The following is a 16,013-nucleotide window of genomic DNA, read 5'->3' on the forward strand; positions in this document are numbered from 1 at the left end:
TCTTCTTGCAAAACACTCGGCAGACCTCCGTGCAGCCTCTAGAACACGATGGGAGATGTTTTCTGTGCTGGCACAGTTTCTCCTTGCCAGACAGAGTGGAAAAGCTTTTTGCTAAGATGTAGACGAGAAGAGAGGCTAAAGACGAAGGTACGGTGCTCTGCAGAGCTAAGCACCGCTCCCGGACCTCTTTCGGCAGAAGGCGCACACCGCAGAGCACTGTGAGCGGCAGAATCGTCTTTGCGCGAAGAAGCAGCTTCTTCGTCTCCGGGAGCCGGAGAGAGCGGCAACTTCGCAAAGGTGATGAAACAAGCTGTACAACACTGCGATTGTGTGCGCAGCTTGCCAACTGAGAGAAAACAGTACCTGACCATCTCCTGCCTTTTCGATTCACATGAATATTCGATTGCAAGCTGTTTTGGACAACTTTCTTTCTCTTCTTGCAAAACACTCGGCAGACCTCCGTGCAGCCTCTAGAACACGATGGGAGATGTTCTCTGTGCTGGCACAGTTTCTCCTTGCCAGACAGAGTGGAAAAGCTTTTTGCTAAGATGTAGACGAGAAGAGAGGCTAAAGACGAAGGTACGGTGCTCTGCAGAGCTAAGCACCGCTCCCGGACCTCTTTCGGCAGAAGGCGCACACCGCAGAGCACTGTGAGCGGCAGAATCGTCTTTGCGCGAAGAAGCAGCTTCTTCGTCTCCGGGAGCCGGAGAGAGCGGCAACTTCGCAAAGGTGATGAAACAAGCTGTACAACACTGCGATTGTGTGCGCAGCTTGCCAACTGAGAGAAAACAGTACCTGACCATCTCCTGCCTTTTCGATTCACATGAATATTCGATTGCAAGCTGTTTTGGACAACTTTCTTTCTCTTCTTGCAAAACACTCGGCAGACCTCCGTGCAGCCTCTAGAACACGATGGGAGATGTTTTTTGTGCTGGCACAGTTTCTCCTTGCCAGACAGAGTGGAAAAGCTTTTTGCTAAGATGTAGACAAGAAGAGAGGCTAAAGACGAAGGTACGGTGCTCTGCAGAGCTAAGCACCGCTCCCGGACCTCTTTCGGCAGAAGGCGCACACCGCAGAGCACTGTGAGCGGCAGAATCGTCTTTGCACGAAGAAGCAGCTTCTTCGTCTCCGGGAGCCGGAGAGCGGCAACTTCGCAAAGGTGATGAAACAAGCTGTACAACACTGCGATTGTGTGCGCAGCTTGCCAACTGAGAGAAAACAGTACCTAACCACTCTCCTGCCTTTTCTATTCACTTGAACATTCGATTGCAAGCTGTTTTGGACAACTTTCTTTCTCTTCTTGCAAAACACTCGGCAGACCTCCGTGCAGCCTCTAGAACACGATGGGAGATGTTTACTGTGCTGGCACAGTTTCTCCTTGCCAGACAGAGTGGAAAAGCTTTTTGCTAAGATGTAGACGAGAAGAGAGGCTAAAGACGAAGGTACGGTGCTCTGCAGAGCTAAGCACAGCTCCCGGGCCCGTTTCGGCAGAAGACACACACTGCAGAGCACTGTGAGCGGCAGAATCGTCTTTGCGCGAAGAAGCAGCTTCTTCGTCTCCGGGAGCCGGAGAGAGCGGCAACTTCGCAAAGGTGATGACACAAGCTGTACAACACTGCGATTGTGTGCGCAGCTTGCCAACTGAGAGAAAACAGTACCTGACCACTCTCCTGCCTTTTCTATTCACATGAACATTCGATTGCAAGCTGTTTTGGACAACTTTCTTTCTCTTCTTGCAAAACACTCGGCAGACCTCCGTGCAGCCTCTAGAACACGATGGGAGATGTTTTTTGTGCTGGCACAGTTTCTCCTTGCCAGACAGAGTGGAAAAGCTTTTTGCTAAGATGTAAACGAGAAGAGAGGCTAAAGACGAAGGTACGGTGCTCTGCAGAGCTAAGCACCGCTCCCGGGCCTCTTTCGGCAGAAGCCGCACACCGCAGAGCACTGTGAGCGGCAGAATCGTCTTTGCGCGAAGAAGCAGCTTCTTCGTCTCCGGGAGCCGGAGAGAGCGGCAACTTCGCAAAGGTGATGAAACAAGCTGTACAACACTGCGATTGTGTGCGCAGCTTGCCAACTGAGAGAAAACAGTACCTGACCACTCTCCTGCCTTTTCTATTCACATGAATATTCGATTGCAAGCTGTTTTGGACAACTTTCTTTCTCTTCTTGCAAAACACTCGGCAGACCTCCGTGCAGCCTCTAGAACACGATGGGAGATGTTTTCTGTGCTGGCAAAGTTTCTCCTTGCCAGACAGAGTGGAAAAGCTTTTTGCTAAGATGTAGACGGGAAGAGAGGCTAAAGACGAAGGTACGGTGCTCTGCAGAGCTAAGCACCGCTCCCGGACCTCTTTCGGCAGAAGGCGCACACCGCAGAGCACTGTGAGCGGCAGAATCGTCTTTGCGCGAAGAAGCAGCTTCTTCGTCTCCGGGAGCCGGAGAGAGCGGCAACTTCGCAAAGGTGATGAAACAAGCTGTACAACACTGCGATTGTGTGCGCAGCTTGCCAACTGAGAGAAAACAGTACCTGACCATCTCCTGCCTTTTCGATTCACATGAATATTCGATTGCAAGCTGTTTTGGACAACTTTCTTTCTCTTCTTGCAAAACACTCGGCAGACCTCCGTGCAGCCTCTAGAACACGATGGGAGATGTTTACTGTTCTGGCACAGTTTCTCCTTGCCAGACAGAGTGGAAAAGCTTTTTGCTAAGATGTAGACGAGAAGAGAGGCTAAAGACGAAGTTACGGTGCTATGCAGAGCTAAGCACAGCTCCCGGGCCCGTTTCGGCAGAAGACACACACTGCAGAGCACTGTGAGCGGCAGAATCGTCTTTGCGCGAAGAAGCAGCTTCTTCGTCTCCGGGAGCCGGAGAGAGCGGCAGCTTCGCGAAGGTGATGAAACAAGCTGTACAACACTGCGATTGTGTGCGCAGCTTGCCAACTGAGAGAAAACAGTACCTGACCACTCTCCTGCCTTTTCTATTCACATGAACATTCGATTGCAAGCTGTTTTGGACAACTTTCATCCACTTCTGGCAAAAGACTCGGCAGACCTCCGTGCAGCTTCTAGAACACGATGGGAGATGTTTTCTGTGCTGGCACAGTTTCTCCTTGCCAGACAGAGTGGAAAAGCTTTTTGCTAAGATGTAGACGAGAAGAGAGGCTAAAGACAAAGGTGCGGTGCTCTGCAGAGCTCAGCACAGCTCCCGGGCCTCTTTCGGCAGAAGCCGCACACCGCAGAGCACTGTGAGCGGCAGAATCGTCTTTGCGCGAAGAAGCAGCTTCTTCGTCTCCGGGAGCCGGAGAGAGCGGCAACTTCGCAAAGGTGATGAAACAAGCTGTACAACACTGCGATTGTGTGCGCAGCTTGCCAACTGAGAGAAAACAGTACCTGACCACTCTCCTGCCTTTTCTATTCACATGAACATTCGATTGCAAGCTGTTTTGGACAACTTTCTTTCTCTTCTTGCAAAACACTCGGCAGACCTCCGTGCCGCTTCTAGAACACGATGGGGGATGTTTTCTGTGCTGGCACAGTTTCTCCTTGCCAGACAGAGTGGAAAAGCTTTTTGCTAAGATGTAGACGAGAAGAGAGGCTAAAGACGAAGGTACGGTGCTCTGCAGAGCTAAGCACCGCTCCCGGACCTCTTTCGGCAGAAGGCGCACACCGCAGAGCACTGTGAGCGGCAGAATCGTCTTTGCGCGAAGAAGCAGCTTCTTCGTCTCCGGGAGCCGGAGAGAGCGGCAACTTCGCAAAGGTGATGAAACAAGCTGTACAACACTGCGATTGTGTGCGCAGCTTGCCAACTGAGAGAAAACAGTACCTGACCATCTCCTGCCTTTTCGATTCACATGAATATTCGATTGCAAGCTGTTTTGGACAACTTTCTTTCTCTTCTTGCAAAACACTCGGCAGACCTCCGTGCAGCCTCTAGAACACGATGGGAGATGTTTTCTGTGCTGGCAAAGTTTCTCCTTGCCAGACAGAGTGGAAAAGCTTTTTGCTAAGATGTAGACGAGAAGAGAGGCTAAAGACGAAGGTACGGTGCTCTGCAGAGCTAAGCACCGCTCCCGGACCTCTTTCGGCAGAAGGCGCACACCGCAGAGCACTGTGAGCGGCAGAATCGTCTTTGCGCGAAGAAGCAGCTTCTTCGTCTCCGGGAGCCGGAGAGAGCGGCAACTTCGCAAAGGTGATGAAACAAGCTGTACAACACTGCGATTGTGTGCGCAGCTTGCCAACTGAGAGAAAACAGTACCTGACCACTCTCCTGCCTTTTCTATTCACATGAACATTCGATTGCAAGCTGTTTTGGACAACTTTCTTTCTCTTCTTGCAAAACACTCGGCAGACCTCCGTGCAGCCTCTAGAACACGATGGGAGATGTTTTCTGTGCTGGCAAAGTTTCTCCTTGCCAGACAGAGTGGAAAAGCTTTTTGCTAAGATGTAGACGAGAAGAGAGGCTAAAGACGAAGGTACGGTGCTCTGCAGAGGTAAGCACCGCTCCCGGACCTCTTTCGGCAGAAGGCGCACACCGCAGAGCACTGTGAGCGGCAGAATCGTCTTTGCGCGAAGAAGCAGCTTCTTCGTCTCCGGGAGCCGGAGAGAGCGGCAACTTCGCAAAGGTGATGAAACAAGCTGTACAACACTGCGATTGTGTGCGCAGCTTGCCAACTGAGAGAAAACAGTACCTGACCATCTCCTGCCTTTTCGATTCACATGAATATTCGATTGCAAGCTGTTTTGGACAACTTCCTTTCTCTTCTTGCAAAACACTCGGCAGACCTCCGTGCAGCCTCTAGAACACGATGGGAGATGTTTTCTGTGCTGGCAAAGTTTCTCCTTGCCAGACAGAGTGGAAAAGCTTTTTGCTGAGATGTAGACGAGAAGAGAGGCTAAAGACGAAGGTACGGTGCTATGCAGAGCTAAGCACAGCTCCCGGACCTCTTTCGGCAGAAGGCGCACACCGCAGAGCACTGTGAGCGGCAGAATCGTCTTTGCGCGAAGAAGCAGCTTCTTCGTCTCCGGGAGCCGGAGAGAGCGGCAACTTCCCAAAGGTGATGAAACAAGCTGTACAAAACTGCGATTGTGTGCGCAGCTTGCCAACTGAGAGAAAACAGTACCTGACCATCTCCTGCCCTTTCGATTCACATAAATATTCGATTGCAAGCTGTTTTGGACAACTTTCTTTCTCTTCTTGCAAAACACTCGGCAGACCTCCGTGCAGCCTCTAGAACACGATGGGAGATGTTTACTGTGCTGGCACAGTTTCTCCTTGCCAGACAGAGTGGAAAAGCTTTTTGCTAAGATGTAGACGAGAAGAGAGGCTAAAGACGAAGGTACGGTGCTATGCAGAGCTAAGCACAGCTCCCGGGCCCGTTTCGGCAGACGACACACACTGCAGATCACTGTGAGCGGCAGAATCGTCTTTGCGCGAAGAAGCAGCTTCTTCGTCTCCGGGAGCCGGAGAGAGCGGCAGCTTCGCGAAGGTGATGAAACAAGCTGTACAACACTGCGATTGTGTGCGCAGCTTGCCAACTGAGAGAAAACAGTACCTGACCACTCTCCTGCCATTTCTATTCACATGAACATTCGATTGCAAGGTGTTTTGGACAACTTTCTTTCTCTTCTTGCAAAACACTCGGCAGACCTCCGTGCAGCCTCTAGAACACGATGGGAGATGTTTTTTGTGCTGGCACAGTTTCTCCTTGCCAGACAGAGTGGAAAAGCTTTTTGCTAAGATGTAGACGAGAAGAGAGGCTAAAGACGAAGGTACGGTGCTCTGCAGAGCTAAGCACCGCTCCCGGGCCTCTTTCGGCAGAAGCCGCACACCGCAGAGCACTGTGAGCGGCAGAATCATCTTTGCGCGAAGAAGCAGCTTCTTCGTCTCCGGGAGCCGGAGAGAGCGGCAACTTCGCAAAGGTGATGAAACAAGCTGTACAACACTGCGATTGTGTGCGCAGCTTGCCAACTGAGAGAAAACAGTACCTGACCACTCTCCTGCCTTTTCTATTCACATGAACATTCGATTGCAAGCTGTTTTGGACAACTTTCTTTCTCTTCTTGCAAAACACTCGGCAGACCTCCGTGCAGCCTCTAGAACACGATGGGAGATGTTCTCTGTGCTGGCACAGTTTCTCCTTGCCAGACAGAGTGGAAAAGCTTTTTGCTAAGATGTAGACGAGAAGAGAGGCTAAAGACGAAGGTACGGTGCTCTGCAGAGCTAAGCACCGCTCCCGGACCTCTTTCGGCAGAAGGCGCACACCGCAGAGCACTGTGAGCGGCAGAATCGTCTTTGCGCGAAGAAGCAGCTTCTTCGTCTCCGGGAGCCGGAGAGAGCGGCAACTTCGCAAAGGTGATGAAACAAGCTGTACAACACTGCGATTGTGTGCGCAGCTTGCCAACTGAGAGAAAACAGTACCTGACCATCTCCTGCCTTTTCGATTCACATGAATATTCGATTGCAAGCTGTTTTGGACAACTTTCTTTCTCTTCTTGCAAAACACTCGGCAGACCTGCGTGCAGCCTCTAGAACACGATGGGAGATGTTTTTTGTGCTGGCACAGTTTCTCCTTGCCAGACAGAGTGGGAAAGCTTTTTGCTAAGATGTAGACGAGAAGAGAGGCTAAAGACGAAGGTACGGTGCTCTGCAGAGCTAAGCACCGCTCCCGGACGTCTTTCGGCAGAAGGCGCACACCGCAGAGCACTGTGAGCGGCAGAATCGTCTTTGCGCGAAGAAGCAGCTTCTTCGTCTCCGGGAGCCGGAGAGCGGCAACTTCGCAAAGGTGATGAAACAAGCTGTACAACACTGCGATTGTGTGCGCAGCTTGCCAACTGAGAGAAAACAGTACCTAACCACTCTCCTGCCTTTTCTATTCACTTGAACATTCGATTGCAAGCTGTTTTGGACAACTTTCTTTCTCTTCTTGCAAAACACTCGGCAGACCTCCGTGCAGCCTCTAGAACACGATGGGAGATGTTTACTGTGCTGGCACAGTTTCTCCTTGCCAGACAGAGTGGAAAAGCTTTTTGCTAAGATGTAGACGAGAAGAGAGGCTAAAGACGAAGGTACGGTGCTATGCAGAGCTAAGCACAGCTCCCGGGCCCGTTTCGGCAGAAGACACACACTGCAGAGCACTGTGAGCGGCAGAATCGTCTTTGCGCGAAGAAGCAGCTTCTTCGTCTCCGGGAGCCGGAGAGAGCGGCAACTTCGCAAAGGTGATGAAACAAGCTGTACAACACTGCGATTGTGTGCGCAGCTTGCCAACTGAGAGAAAACAGTACCTGACCACTCTCCTGCCTTTTCTATTCACATGAACATTCGATTGCAAGCTGTTTTGGACAACTTTCTTTCTCTTCTTGCAAAACACTCGGCAGACCTGCGTGCAGCCTCTAGAACACGATGGGAGATGTTTTTTGTGCTGGCACAGTTTTTCCTTGCCAGACAGAGTGGAAAAGCTTTTTGCTAAGATGTAAACGAGAAGAGAGGCTAAAGACGAAGGTACGGTGCTCTGCAGAGCTAAGCACCGCTCCCGGGCCTCTTTCGGCAGAAGCCGCACACCGCAGAGCACTGTGAGCGGCAGAATCGTCTTTGCGCGAAGAAGCAGCTTCTTCGTCTCCGGGAGCCGGAGAGAGCGGCAACTTCGCAAAGGTGATGAAACAAGCTGTACAACACTGCGATTGTGTGCGCAGCTTGCCAACTGAGAGAAAACAGTACCTGACCACTCTCCTGCCTTTTCTATTCACATGAACATTCGATTGCAAGCTGTTTTGGACAACTTTCTTTCTCTTCTTGCAAAACACTCGGCAGACCTCCGTGCAGCCTCTAGAACACGATGGGAGATGTTTACTGTGCTGGCACAGTTTCTCCTTGCCAGACAGAGTGGAAAAGCTTTTTGCTAAGATGTAGACGAGAAGAGAGGCTAAAGACGAAGGTACGGTGCTATGCAGAGCTAAGCACAGCTCCCGGGCCCGTTTCGGCAGAAGACACACACTGCAGAGCACTGTGAGCGGCAGAATCGTCTTTGCGCGAAGAAGCAGCTTCTTCGTCTCCGGGAGCCGGAGAGAGCGGCAGCTTCGCGAAGGTGATGAAACAAGCTGTACAACACTGCGATTGTGTGCGCAGCTTGCCAACTGAGAGAAAACAGTACCTGACCACTCTCCTGCCTTTTCTATTCACATGAACATTCGATTGCAAGCTGTTTTGGACAACTTTCTTTCTCTTCTTGCAAAACACTCGGCAGACCTCCGTCCAGCCTCTAGAACACGATGGGAGATGTTTTTTGTGCTGGCACAGTTTCTCCTTGCCAGACAGAGTGGAAAAGCTTTTTGCTAAGATGTAGACGAGAAGAGAGGCTAAAGACGAAGGTACGGTGCTCTGCAGAGCTAAGCACCGCTCCCGGGCCTCTTTCGGCAGAAGCCGCACACCGCAGAGCACTGTGAGCGGCAGAATCGTCTTTGCGCGAAGAAGCAGCTTCTTCGTCTCCGGGAGCCGGAGAGAGCGGCAACTTCGCAAAGGTGATGAAACAAGCTGTACAACACTGCGATTGTGTGCGCAGCTTGCCAACTGAGAGAAAACAGTACCTGACCACTTTCCTGCCTTTTCTAATCACATGAACATTCGATTGCAAGCTGTTTTGGACAACTTTCTTTCTCTTCTTGCAAAACACTCGGCAGACCTCCGTGCCGCTTCTAGAACACGATGGGGGATGTTTTCTGTGCTGGCACAGTTTCTCCTTGCCAGACAGAGTGGAAAAGCTTTTTGCTAAGATGTAGACGAGAAGAGAGGCTAAAGACGAAGGTACGGTGCTATGCAGAGCTAAGCACCGCTCCCTGGCCTCTTTCGGCAGAAGGCGCACACTGCAGAGCACTGTGAGCGGCAGAATCGTCTTTGCGCGAAGAAGCAGCTTCTTCGTCTCCGGGAGCCGGAGAGAGCAGCAACTTCGCAAAGGTGATGAAACAAGCTGTACAACACTGCGATTGTGTGCGCAGCTTGCCAACTGAGAGAAAACAGTACCTGACCACTCTCCTGCCTTTTCTATTCACATGAACATTCGATTGGAAGCTGTTTTGGACAACTTTCTTTCTCTTCTTGCAAAACACTCGGCAGACCTCCGTGCAGCCTCTAGAACACGATGGGAGATGTTTTCTGTGCTGGCACAGTTTCTCCTTGCCAGACAGAGTGGAAAAGCTTTTTGCTAAGATGTAGACGAGAAGAGAGGCTAAAAACGAAGGTACGGTGCTCTGCAGAGCTAAGCACAGCTCCCGGGCCTCTTTCGGCAGAAGGCGCACACCGCAGAGCACTATGAGCGGCAGAATCGTCTTTGCGCGAAGAAGCAGCTTCTTCGTCTCCGGGAGCCGGAGAGAGCGGCAACTTCGCAAAGGTGATGAAACAAGCTGTACAACACTGCGATTGTGAGCGCAGCTTGCCGACTGAGCGAAAACAGTACCTGACCACTCTCCTGCCTTTTCTAATCACTTGAACATTCGATTGGAAGCTGTTTTGGACAACTTTCTTTCTCTTCTTGCAAAATACTCGGCAGACCTCCGTGCAGCCTCTAGAACACGATGGGAGATGTTTTTTGTGCTGGCACAGTTTCTCCTTGCCAGTGTGGAAAAGCTTTTTGCTAAGATGTAGACGAGAAGAAATGCTAAAGACGAAGGTACGGTGCTCTGCAGAGCTAAGCACAGCTCCCGGGCCTCTTTCGGCAGAAGACACACACTGCAGAGCACTGTGAGCGGCAGAATCGTCTTTGCGCGAAGAAGCAGCTTCTTCGTCTCCGGGAGCCGGAGAGAGCGGCAGCTTTGCAAAGGTGATGAAACAAGCTGTACAACACTGCGATTGTGTGCGCAGCTTGCCAACTGAGAGAAAACAGTACCTGACCACTCTCCTGCCTTTTCTATTCACATGAACATTCGATTGCAAGCTGTTTTGGACAACTTTCTTTCACTTCTGGCAAAACACTCGGCAGACCTCCGTGCAGCTTCTAGAACACGATGGGAGATGTTTTCTGTGCTGGCACAGTTTCTCCTTGCCAGACAGAGTGGAAAAGCTTTTTGCTAAGATGTAGACGAGAAGAGAGGCTAAAGACGAAGGTACGGTGCTCTGCAGAGCTAAGCACAGCTCCCGGGCCTCTTTCGGCAGAAGGCGCACACCGCAGAGCACTGTGAGCGGCAGAATCGTCTTTGCGCGAAGAAGCAGCTTCTTCGTCTCCGGGAGCCGGAGAGAGCGGCAACTTCGCAAAGGTGATGAAACAAGCTGTACAACACTGCGATTGTGTGCGCAGCTTGCCAACTGAGAGAAAAGAGTACCTGACCACTTTCCTGCCTTTTCTAATCACATGAACATTCGATTGCAAGCTGTTTTGGACAACTTTCTTTCACTTCTTGCAAAACACTCGGCAGACCTCCGTGCCGCTTCTAGAATACGATGGGGGATGTTTTCTGTGCTGGCAGTTTCTCCTTGCCAGACAGAGTGGAAAAGCTTTTTCCTAACATGCAGACTAGAAGAGAGTGTTGCCTTCCGATGCAAGGCAGGCGACCTGGTTCAGACGAACAGCACGGCAGCCCTCTCACTAGGGCCACTCGGGCCAATGACACACGCAGACATCAATGTGATGGACGGTCAAAATGCGTTTATTATGTCGTCTCTTGGATTTTTATAGTCTAAGGGGTCTCTACGTCAGCATGGGTCTGTCTTTACCTTCTATGGTTAGTAAGAGGTGGACTGTTACTGGGTAGGGGATGGAAAGTTACTGGAATTTGGTTAGGCGGGTTACATTCCTATGTAAGTTTCTTATCTATGGGAGGCAGATGGTCTTATCTAAGGGGATCTGAGGGTCCTGGCTTTCCGTGACATCGCGAGATCTTCCGCAGCGCCTTCCCCTGTCTACCACATCTCCCCCCCCCTTTTCACAAATGGATGAGGTAGTCATGCCTATAGGTACTTAAGTGAGGTATAAGGTCGTAGCTTGACAAGGGAAAAGGGTCTTGGGAGTCCTGAGTAAGCTTTTGTCAGACAAGCTCAGAGGATCTTGTGACTGACGGTGTTCCCTGGTTGAATTCCCTGGTTGAATTCTCTGGTTGATTTCACAGCAATTGTCGTCGGCCTAAGAACAGGATGTTGGTCCGTTCCAGGCGGGTCTGAACGAACGAGACCAGTTTGTTCAGCAGGCATGGTCCGAAGGTGACTGTTAGAAACAGCATGGCCAATGGACCTATCAGGACAGAAATCAGAGTGGTTAGCCAAGGTGATTGATTGAACCAGGACTCGTACCAGCCCTGTTGGGCCTCCCTGTCTTTCTGTCTCTGAGCCGGTCGGTTCCGGAGTTCTGCCATGGAGTCCCTCACGACTCCCGTGTGATCTGCGTAGAAACAGCACTCCTCCTTCAAGGCGGCACACAGGCCCCCTTGCTGCATGAACAGGAGGTCTAGGCCTCGCCTGTTCTGCAAGACCACTTCTGAGAGTGAGGAGACCGACTTCTCTAGAAAGGAGATGGATTTCTCGATCCTTTGCAGGTCCTCGTCAATTGTTGCTTGCAGCTGTGACAGTCCTTGGTGCTGGGTCGCTAGGGCTGAGACTCCTGTGGCCGTTCCGGCTGCTCCCAAGCCGAGCAGCATCGCGATAGTTATACCTGTCACGATTTCTCTTTTGTGGATCCGGCCGGGTCCCTCAAGAAGATGGTACATTTCTTCGTCTGAGTGGTACAGGATCCTAGGAACAATCAGAACTTGGACACAGAAGTCGTTAGAGTCATTGAATTTGGGAAGGAACACACAAGGACTCACTCTGGATCGCTGGCAAACCCACATCCCAGATGCGGCTGGGACTGCCCATTTATTGTTTTTCCTGTTAGGCTTGACGATTTTGGTGCAGACGTTGCCTTTCCGCCTAGCTAGGGTTGCATTGCCAAAGCATCTGCCTCGGCCTGTGACTTGACTCAGGGTGATTCCCTTGCGAGGGGTGTCCCATCTGCACTGGTGAGGGGCGTCGGCTGAGGAGTAACTGAAGGGAGTGTTTAGAGCGACTCCTTAGAAAAAGGGGGGTTTGACATCGTAACAACGCCAGCAGGATTCGGTTAGGTTAGGGTTGGATTCGTTCAGGGATACAAAGGTAGCTTCTAACATGCGAAGGATTGGGTCTGCGTCTGACTCGGTTAAGCGGCTCATCTGAAAGGTCTCCGCTTGACTGGTCGGGACTTTGCTGACCCCTGTGGGTAAGGTTTTGGGGTAGGTTACGTTTCTCCCTTTCGGCACGCTTTTAATCGCTTTGTTGGGTCCGACTGCTCGGGGTGCTGACGGTTGAAGCCTGATAATTTGCACATTCGCCCTCTCTTTTGACCCTTGAAGGACTACTGTCCACGTTCTGCCTGTGGCCCAGCTAGGGTGATCTGGCTGCAAGACCGTCATGTTGTACTCAGTGCATGCCCGAAATCTAGGGATTTTATGTTGGTTTCGATGGAAGTTCCCGTGAAAGAAGAGGGGTATTTTGCAACCGATGGGTGCCCAGGTGAACTGTAGGAATTTGTCTGGCTCTTGTGGATCCCACCCAGGCCCCGATGGCCTGGCATCTGTAACTATAGTTTCGCAACCCCAGTGCCCACAGTATCCCCACCCTGGGTGATTGCAGTAACTTTTCCCAGGGTTTGAAGCTGGGCACCAGTAGGATAGGTACGAGTGTGTGACGTGTGGGGAATAGGGGTGTACCTTTGGCTGTCCTGGAAACAGGTCGGTGATGCGGAGCACGAAGGATGGGGTGTTCGGTGTGGTGATTTGTCTGAGCGCTTTGCCCCTACTAAGGTGTCGCATTACCCACCTGGAGGGCTGATGGGGGTAGTGGTCTGGGCTGGCTTGCCCCCTGGCAACAAGCCCCAACAGCAAAATCGCACAGAAACACCCTTGGTGCTTGGGTCTCACCTGTGCGGGTCTCTCGGGTGCTGCTTGGCGGCTTGGTGGTCTGTCGCTTTCGTCCGGAACTGGAAAGTACGCGTCACGAGGACGTCCCACGAGCAGGTCCTGTAAACAGATACTCGCAATTCTCGTCAGTCTCATTCTGCTCGCCCTGAAGGTCCGGTTTAATCGACTTAAGTGGACACCACCTGATTTTGCCGTCCTTTTTGACCGCTGCGTACCCTCGCCCTGTGAGCACCAGCCTCCAACCCTGTTCCCACTCGCCTAGCTCGTTTCTGATTACCACCTGCGGGCCCTCTTCTAGCGTTCGAGTAACCCAGTGTTTTTGAACGGGACTGTTTGTTTCATCTCCCCTAGGGAATTGATTCAGTGCCAGCAAGGCGGTTGCCAGCATACGTGCCTGATCTCCTGGGGGAATGGCGTTGGCAAAGCCCTCTGCTTTTGCCAACACTTCTATCTTGGTTTTCAGGGTCTGGTTTGCTCTCTGTACTATGGCCTGTCCGGTACTGTTATGTGGGATGCCGTGCACTAGCGTGATACCCCATTTCGAGGCGAATTCCTGTACTTGTTTGGATTTGAAGTTGGAGCCGTTGTCCGTTTTGATCTGCTTGGGGATGCCAAGCCAGGCCATGGCTGTCAGCCAGTGCTGAATTGTGGCTTTGGAATTGGTTTTGGGGTGCTGTGTAGCTACGATCGCTCCGCTATAAGTGTCTACTGTCACTGCAAGCCAAGCTCGGGGCCTTAGTATTTCGCACCAGGTGAAGTCCGACTGCCAGATTTCTGAGGGCTTGAGGCCTCTCGGGTTGACTCCGTAGGACCAAAGGGGTGACTTCTGGCAATGAGGGCAAGTGGCTACCACATGTTTGGCGTCCGCCGTCGAGATTCCGCATCTCTTCGCCAGTGCTTTGACTCCGATGTGGAGCGACTCGTGCAGCTGACGAGCTCTTTGCAAGGTCCAAACGCCTTTCGCTGCGGCGTCTGCTTTGTCGTTGCCAATCTGAAAGTAACCTTTGACTGGGTCATGGCTGTTGATGTGGATGACTGACACGGTGCCCTGTCGCGAGGAGAGTGCTTCTTCCAACATTAGGGCTGCTGCTGATGTTGACACTTCGATGAAGTCGAGGGAGCTCTTTGCTTGCTGTGTCAGCTCCTTGGGTTCCCAGGGGTGCTTTCCTTTCAGGAGGTCGTACAGAGGGTCCATGATCTCGGGAGGAATCAGGACGATGTTGAGAAGCCACTGCAGCGATCCCACCAGGCGTTGCACGTCGTGGAGCGTCTCGATGTCTCGGTTGATCTTCATCTCGGGGGGTGTCACGTAGGAGCTTGTGATGCCTACTCCCAGGAAGGTCACGCAGGGTCCTCTCTTGATCTTTGCGCTCGCGATCTCGAAGCCGTTGGCTTGAAGGGTTTCCGTGACTGTGGACACCAGGTGATCCACTTGGCTTGTCGATGGTGCTGCGACCAGGATGTCGTCCATGTACTGGATGATGGTTGCGGTGGGGTATGAGTGTCGGACTGGCGTCAGTGCTTTGTCCACGGTGATTTGGCACATGGTGGGACTGTCGACCAGGCCTTGCGGAAGTACTCTCCATTGGAAGCGAAGGTTGGGCCTCTCGCCGTTCCGAAATGCCACGGAAAAGGCGAATCATTCTCTGTCCTCAGGGTGCAGGGGTATTGAAAAGAAGCAGTCCTTGATGTCCAGTACTGCACACGGCTGCCCTGTGGGGACGGCTGAGTTCGTGGGAAGCAGTGTCTGGACTGGACCCATGGGTCGAATCGTCTTGTTCACTTCTCTCAGGTCGTGGACGAGACGATAGCCTTGTCCGGACCTTTTGGGGACTACGAATACCGGGGTGTTCCATGGGCTGGTGGAGGGTTCTATGTGACCCTTTTCCAGTTCTCGATCGACCAGTTCCAGCAAGGCTGCCTGTCGGAGGAAGGAGACCCAGACACCAATTGGTTCATCCAAGTCCAATTTATTGATCGAATACGGCGGGTTAAATATGGTTCTTAATAAGCTTCATACATATTGCAAAAGTTGAGCTCAGGATTGGTTAGTTACATATCAGCAACTACACCTATTTCTACATTCTTGTGCTTATTCTTCTGTTACATTCTGCAGATATTCAGGACTAATCTCACCTCCCTTTCCTCATGTTGCAGCAAGGCCATCCGGCATTCTTGCCTGTCAGCAGTCACTGAATCAGAGACTGCTGACCTCCCTTTCAAGCTTAACCAGCGGCATTAAATCAGTATGGCCTTTCTCAATTAACCAACTCTTAATAAAATCCTCCACATTTCCCCCGCTTTCTTCTTGAGCAAGGAGATTAGTTTGCCAGGTTTTTGCTATCATATGGCTAACCATGTTTTGAATACAATTAAAAATACAAGGCAAAATAAGCAAAAACATTAAGATCACACCCAGTAAGCCGATAGCATATGTCACAATGTTCCTTAGCCATGGTCCAAGCCCTAAGCCTTTAAGCCATTCGTCAATTCCTAAACCTTCTTCTTCTTTGAGATTGTGAAGTCCCTGTTGTAGTTCTTTTATCTTAGTATGAATGGACACCGAATGATCAGACAAATTCATACAACACATTCCCTCAAATTCTTCACATCCATGCCCTTGTGCTAAGAGCAAAAAATCTACAGCAGCTCTATTTTGTAAAACAGCATGGTTAACACTTTGCACATCTGCAGTCATCATGTCCAGAATTTGGGATGTCTGGTTCAGCTCATTTCTTGTCCAGCACCCTAATTGTTTTGCTAAATTCATAGCCTTATTGGCAGATCCTCCTGGTAAGATAGTTGAAACTACTACTTGTCTGAATGTACCCCAAAACTTTGGATCTCCAATCTGGCTGCAGTCCAAGTCATGTATACTACGCCTTTTCCTGTTTGATGTTTGACTGAGCTGCATTAGCAAGGATACATTAGGGTGAAACAAGGACAATTTTCCCAAATAACAGGGTCCACCCTGTGGCTTAGCTGGTACACCATTCCACGCCCTGTCTCCACAAATTAGAAATATTCCTGTAGGTAATTTCATTGGTGCCGTAATGTTTGTGCCGTTACATTGACTGTAATGCTGTGGAGAGAATTCACTCA

The sequence above is a fragment of the Melozone crissalis genome, unplaced genomic scaffold (genome assembly GCF_028551555.1).
Source record: "Melozone crissalis strain CALT ecotype California unplaced genomic scaffold, PUWL_Pcris_2 ptg000023l_1, whole genome shotgun sequence".
NCBI classification, from domain to species: domain Eukaryota; kingdom Metazoa; phylum Chordata; class Aves; order Passeriformes; family Passerellidae; genus Melozone; species Melozone crissalis.